We start from the raw sequence: 7773 nt of genomic DNA, 5'->3' as shown, positions 1-7773 counted from the left end.
TTTAATCTCCCTCCTTGAAAGCTCGCTAGCACTCCAATGGTGGTTTGATAATAAGAAGACCTTCTTCTTGCTTGACTAGAAGATAGCTTGGGAATTAGCTCACTTTCTCCTCTCTACTTGATGTGGTAGAGTAAGAAAGCTTAGAGAGAAATTCCACACCTTATTCTCTGCCCTAAGAGTGTTTATATAGAACCCTAATAAGAATCCACCTACTTTTAGGTTTCCTAAAACACCCTTTAGAATAAGATTTAGGGAACTTGTCGAAAATAGCAACTATTGATATTTTCTCAATTTCCTAAGGAGGAGGTGTCCAAACACCACGAAAATTGACAGATGTAATGCTTATTATATCAGCAACTAACCCTCCAAAATTCAGCCCAATCCGAGTCCTAGATGTACCCGAATCGGTCTAGGCCCAATACCCTTATTTCGGGCCTTTTTGCTATCTTTTGCCCAAATTCTATTTAGGCCTATGAAAATGTTTATGGGACATTACCAATGTTATATCACACTCCCACTAGTCATATCATCCGATTAAATACGCATTCTTATGTGTAACCCTATGTAGGATCCGATCGAAGTTAGCCGCGAATTACTTCGTAATTTGACGATAGTAGTTGGTTTCTAGCTAAACACTACGACCCCTAAATCAATCGGACTTGATGATCTTCTTCATCAATTGTCCTAGCCGACATATTGCTCCCATTGCCATCTTGGTCGAAGGACATCTCCTTCACCTCCTTCAAACTCCCACTTGGACTTAGAACAAGTGCAATGCCTCGATTCCCGTGTCAATTTAGTATCCCATCTCATACGTCACGTCATTCAGACTTTCTTGATCTCCGAGTACAACTGTAAAAGACAAACGATTAATTCTTAATCCGTTTGAGTGCGGCCACGCATTTTCAGTTGTCACTCATCAAGTGGCCTTGAGACACTTTTGACCTAATGTGATTAGGATGACACAATCCATTCTTGCGCTCCCACTTAACTTCATGTCTATCTTGTCCTTCCCAGTATCCGTCTTTATAACCTCCTTTTACGTCGCGGCGTTTGACGGAACCAAATTCGGGCATTCCTTACATAAGATGAGTGGAGTACTCATGTTTTGAGGAATCTCTCCAATTGTCTTTATGAGAAGTATTTGACGTTCATCAAGAGTGATGTACTTCTTATTAGAGGGTTATCCAGTATATAAACCTTTTAAACACCCACGTAGTCGAATCGAATACACTATAGCCCGTGAAACTGCGCTATCCCATCGACTCCCGTACTAGTCTTCACGAGTCATTGTTGTCCATGCAATGACCTGGACTAGGGATTTGATAATAAATATTCCAAGTTCACTTAATAGGGTTTCATTCATCAGATCACGTATCTGACAAACCTATTCGGAATGTTTTATCATCAATGGACTATCGTTTAAACACTAAACCAAATTTAGACGACTTGTGAAATAACTTTATTATTTCTGATAACGAGAGTTGTAAATTTGAGCCTCTTCCGTAAAACTCTTTTTACCCACTCAGTTTTACTTGTCGAGGCTTATTCCAAATTTACCTCATGCCTTAGACTGTGTATGAATCTCATACTATGTCTTAGGTGATAGTTTAGTTTGACTACCGTGGTAGTCGGTTTTAAACTTTACTTGTTATCAATTAATTTAAAGATTGCTATCTTCAACCTTGATAATATCTAGTAATCTTTACTAAAGTTAAGTCTTTTAATTTCTTATGTAGAATTTACAACGGTTACGGCTTAAACACTTTTAAGCCTACTATCCTTCCATGTCTGGAAGTTTGCTACGATGACAATTTGTACTACTTTCATCCTTTAGCCTTCTGGGATGTTTCAGTAGTGATTCGGGTTTCCAATCTGAATTGGATGTCTAAATGCTCATCATGTTCAACATGACTTGACTTTATGTTTTCAAACATAAACGTCTCTCTCATGCGTGCTTGCTCATCGGTGTCTTTTCAAACTCTGATTTGGCAACGCTCTTTGTCATGAGTTTTGGGTCGAAATTCTTTTAGACTTTTCCGAGTCTTAGATTTTCTGTTTCGGATCTCAAGCATCTCAGCATACTGAGTCTCTCTAATCCTATCATCTTTTTGATCTATGCTTATAGATCTTCAGATGCCCAAAATGGCCTTTCATCCTTGTGTGTGGTCCTTTTATTGAGTCAGTGTGTTCACTGTTACACAACATCTTATGTCGTACTCAATCTTTTGTTTGTACTCTGCATACGGACCCGGAAGGTTTGTTTCTCCCACTTACCTTCTTGAAACTCGTGATTCAAGATTTTTCTTCATTCCTCAGGAATCAAATTTCTTTGATTGCCTCTTTGAATCGAAGATTCTAACTCTTGCGTGCTTTTAATCCGTTGATGGATTTCTGAAGCATGCCTATGGACATAACTTGATTGGAAGAATCTTATTCTTCTTGTCTAGTTTCGGGAAACATGAATGTTTCCATCCTTCTCAGTTTTCTACTTTGGAAAACCAATTTAGGTCTTTCGTTGACTTAAATTATCAAGCTTCATGTCTTGACGAGATATGGATTCCATGAATGACTAATCTATCCTTTTGCCTCGAGTATCCAAGACTCTCTTGCTGATCTCGTTGAGTAGAACCATTTAGACGTGTAGGCCTCTTCTATAGACCTACCCGCATTGTCCCAAGGTAGAGGAGGTACTCTGCGAAGGCCGACCCACCTTCCTCGAACAAGGGCGCAACGAGTGTCTTAATCTGGATAGGCGATTACTCAAGATTATGTTTTGGGGACTTTTACGCTAGTCTGGCGTTTGTTATAGTGAACTATTTAGCCTAACTAACATCCATTGACATAAAGCGTAAATAAGTAAGTAAATGCGCGCGAGAAAGTAAATCAAGCAGACATGGATCCTGGTATGGCCCCTAACCTAGAAGATCTAATCTCATTGGTTTTCTTCTTGTTTCGCCTTTTGGTTCGTCTTAGATCGCCATCTTTGAACCTCCATTGATTTCTCCCACTCCCCTTTGGATTTCATCATCGAGTTTCTTCAATGGACTCATAGACCCTAAACTCTAATAACAAGACTCTAACGATTCGCAGATCGTATAAACTTGAAATTAAAATTAATTACAAAGCATGCACCCATCCGTGCTTAAAACAAGAATAAGAAGTAAATCTATGGCCATACTAGTTTCCCGCATTCACATCACATGCATTCATATAATATATTAAGGCTAAGAATTATATATGCATGATTATCTTGGGAGACACTTTTGTCGACATCACATGTCACATTATGGACCTTAAGTCTAAATTCGAAGAATTCAACTAATGGTGCGTTCCGGTTTTATCTTTTATGATTTCTAAAATCAACTTTAAGAAAAACTCCGTTTCGGGTTTTGAAAGCCCGGGTCAATTTCGGAAAAATATTGGTTCGATTCTTAATGATTTCATAAATCAATTTAAAGAGAAATCCGTTTTTGGCCTTCTAGATGGCCCGGATTAATTTTGGAACTATTTGGTTGGAATCGGAAGAAATTTTGGCAAAAACTCCCACTCCAATGATGGTCCCTTTTCGTGGTCCGAAAAGCCTCGAAAAAGCCCAGGACAAATCTCGGCCCAAGCCCACAAAAGGGCTCGGACAAGGTACGGACATAGCACGGCCCATAGGGCCGGCATGTCCTGGCCGAGGCCTATTAAGGCCTGGTCTCGTCCTGGCCGGAGCTCGGACGCTAGTCCATGTACCAGACGCGGACCAGCACTAGGTGTCTCGGACTAGTCCGAGACACCCAGAACCTCTCAGACGCGTCCCAGCTGCTCTGGACGCGTCCAGATGCCTCCATTCCAGCTGATGGTCGGGTCCTAGACTCGACCTGGACGCGTCTCCAAGACGAGCCCTAGCTGCTCTGGACGCGTCTTAGACGCGTCTCCTGGACGCGTCTCAACAGCTGCTCTGGACGCGTCTTAGACGCGTCTACTGGACGCATCCAGTGGACGCGACCAGCAGCTTCTGTCCGGCCAGGAAGCTTCCTGGCCGGGCACTAGGGTTTCCAAATTTTTTTTTTTTTTTTTGTATTATGCAAATCTCTATTTGCTAACTTCCAATTTCTAAAACTCTTTCTAAATTTTGAAATCCTTTTAGAACACTTCTAAAATTTTTCAAAACTTTTAGAAACTTTTAAATTTTCCAAATTTTGTTTTGGGAGTTTCCTAAAACTCAAAACACTTCTTTAATAACACTTCTAAATTCCAAATTTTTTTGTTTTTGGAAGTTTCCTAAAACTCAAAAACAACTCTTTTAATCAACCAATTTTGGATCAAAATTCTAGGTTTTTGAAACTTTTCAAGAAACAATTTTGAAAACCAATTAAAAAACAATGAAATTCAATGTTTTGAAACACTTTCAAGCATCAATTTTGATTTTTAATTTGAAAACTAGTTGAGTCATATTCATTGTAATCAAATCATGAGTTTATAATACCTTTTAAAACACTTTTAAAATCCTTAATAAACTCAAACTATCAAACTATCAAGCATATCAAATATCAATTAGTTCGATTCTTAGCAAAAACTAGTTAATTGCAAGAGGCTCTGACGCCACTGAAGGGATTTATACCCTTATACAAGTGTTTATAGCGGATAACGACATCTAATGTCTAACACTAATATCCCCATGATCATCATGCAAATCCAGTAATTAACTAATAAGAAGACAGTAGATTACCTTAATCGCTATTTCCTTCGAGCTAGTTGAATAGATTAAAGAAGACCAAGAGCTTCAAACGTAGCTCCTCTACTTGGGACACCGAATAGTGTTTTTAATCTCCCTCCTTGAAAGCTCGCTAGCACTCCAATGGTGGTTTGATAATAAGAAGACCTTCTTCTTGCTTGACTAGAAGATAGCTTGGGAATTAGCTCACTTTCTCCTCTCTACTTGATGTGGTAGAGTAAGAAAGCTTAGAGAGAAATTCCACACCTTATTCTCTGCACTAAGAGTGTTTATATAGAACCCTAATAAGAATCCACCTCCTTTTAGGTTTCCTAAAACACCCTTTCGAATAAGATTTAGGGAAATTGTCGAAAATAGCAACTATTGATATTTTCTCAATTCCCTAAGGAGGAGGCGTCCAAACACCGCGAAAATTGGCAGATATAATTCTTATTATATCAGAAACTAACCCTCCAAAATTCAGCCCAATCCGGGTCATAGAAGTACCCGAATCGGTCTAGGCCCAAAACCCTTATTACGGGCGTTTTTGCTATCTTTTGCCCAAATTCTATTTAGGCCTATGAGATATGTTTATGGGACATTCCCAATGTTATATCACATTCCCACTAGTCATATCATCCGATTAAATACCCATTCTTATGTGTAACCCGATGTAGGATCCGATCGAAGTTAGCCGCGAATTACTTCGTAATTCGACGATCGTAGTTGGTTTCTAGCTAAACACTACGACCCCTAAATCAATCGGACTTGATGATCTTCTTCATCAATTGTCCTAGCCGACATATTGCTCGCATTTCCATCTTGGTTGAAGGACATCTCCTTCAACTCCTTCACCTCCTACTATGGTGTTGATATTCCCCATCACTCCGGTTGGTTCCAGCAGACCTTTGTTCGCCTTTTTGAGAGTCAGGCTTTGTTCGTTGGTCTCTGGTCGCGATCCAATTCCAGCCCTGTTTACTAGCCTTTTGTTCCGGTATTAATACGGTCGCTACTCTTTTTGGATGTACTTATCCAGTTCTCATTTTCTTACCATCTCTTTGATAAGATTTTTGAGGTGCCGACAATCGTCGGTCTTGTGGTCGTAGCCTCTATGGAAAGCACACCAGACGGTCATATCTCGGGGCCCGAACTCCTCTCGGTCGTCATTGGGTTTAGGTAGCTCAGCCTTGCCTTTTGATATTAATACCTGCAAGATTTCCTCCCTCCCTTTCCTCAGAAGGGTATGGGTTGCGAAGTCAGCCCTAGGTCTCCTGCCTCGTTCTCGGTCTCTGGGTGGCCTGACTTCATCCCGTTCCTTCTTTCGGGGACGTTGACTTTCGTATGGGATGCTGGCCACCTCCTTCACTCGTAGATAGTTATCCTAGGTCCTAATAAACTGTTGCAACCTTTCTATCAGCTCCACTAGTGTACCTGGCTTTCTCCGAGATATCCCTGATTATGTCGTTCTGCCTGAGGCCTCTCTGTAAAGCGACAAAGGCGACATTTGATTGTAAGTCGGGGACCTGTACCATGAGATTGCGAAACCTCTGCCAGTAGCTCGCTAGAGTCTCGCTCTTTCCTTATACCACATTGAACAGCTCGTCGGTTCCTCTTTTGATGCTAGTGCTTCCTCGGAAAGCATCACAGAAAGCTTGGGCGAGCTGATCAAAAGACTTGAATGATCCTGGAGTCAGCGCTAGCTACCACGCCTGAGCTGGTCCTTTAAGGATGGCGGCGAAGACTACACACCATATGTTTCGGTTAGTCGTGCATAGATTCATCCTCGCAACATAGTTATTGATGAACACTACTGGGTCTTCCACACCATGATAATGCTCCAGTGTTGGACACTTGAAGTTTGCTGGTTTTTTGGCTTCCAGTATCTCCTGGCATAGGGGCGGCTGCTGAATTACCGTCCTTCCCCAAAGCTTGTCCTTCTCTTTTTCTCTTGTCAGTTCCGCCACTTGGTGTATGAGTATATCACAAATGGTGGGGTCGTCTACGCACCCCTCAACTATTCCAGCTCTTTTGGGGACGTAAGGTTGGTCAGGATTCAGCACGCCTTGTTCATTCAAGATGCTTTCCAAGCGCATCTGGTTGCCCGGTTGCAGAGTTAGGGTCTCAGGAGCGTAGGTGTTGCCGGGCGAGAAGATCCTCCTCGCGAATGTGCTGAGTACCTCTTTCCTTTCCTCCGGTGCGGCAGCCCTCCTAGCTGTCTGGGCTTTGCGGAGGCTAACCTCCAATCGTTTTGCCTCCTCGTCTCTCCGGTATTAGTCGGCTTTGGCTTGCTTCAATTCGGCGAGGAGTTTGTCTGAGTTGGTGAGCCTGTGAGGCGTCCCACGTGGAGTGTGTTCTCCCGAGGACATGTTTGCATGGATTGCTCAGGCAAGTAGTTAGTTCTAAAATAATATTGAGTGAGGTTCAGGTTACCGAATCTGATGATTTGCTGGAGAGATCCCCCTCCTTCTAGTGCCAAATGCTGATGTCGAAAATTGGCACCCGGTTAAATCAGCATTGGAAAAGGGAGTTGATGCATGACAACCTCCGTTATGATGGTATATTCTGTTTTGAGAGGGGAGATTCCTCTGCTCAGCTCTACTTCTCTACTCTGCGCCGCTCCTCTACTCTGCTTCTCTGCTCTGCTCCGCTCCTCTGTTCTGCTTCTCTGCTCCTTGCTTCTTGCTCCAGCTCCTGAGTCCTTGCTCCAGCTCCTGATTCCTTGCTCCTGTTCGTCTGTTCTCGAGGGGGGAAAACCTGCAAAGGGTTCGAACACCGCTCCGACGCTCAAGACAGTCAGGGTGCTCTTTGCAGTAAAAGAATGAATGTTGATCGATCCTTTTGGGGGGCAAGTAATGAGAACTCTGAGTATGGGGTGATCTTTTCTCGAGTGAAGAGATCGTGTCCTGTGAAGGACGAAGTGGGGCGCCTTTTATTGGCGAAATTAGGCCGACTGTGAATAGTTGCGGTTGATCCCCAAACTTAAACTTTGATCGTCCTTGAGCAAACAAAATAAAATAACAGCCTAACTCACTTTCGGAGGCATCCCGATTGCATTTAGCGTATGCAACAAG

The sequence above is a fragment of the Eschscholzia californica genome, unplaced genomic scaffold (genome assembly GCF_041429995.1).
Source record: "Eschscholzia californica isolate CP2 unplaced genomic scaffold, dmEscCali1.0.p SCAF_1, whole genome shotgun sequence".
In the NCBI taxonomy this organism is placed as follows: domain Eukaryota; kingdom Viridiplantae; phylum Streptophyta; class Magnoliopsida; order Ranunculales; family Papaveraceae; genus Eschscholzia; species Eschscholzia californica.
The sequence above is the reverse complement of the archived record's forward strand: the minus strand, read 5'-3'. Positions refer to the sequence as shown.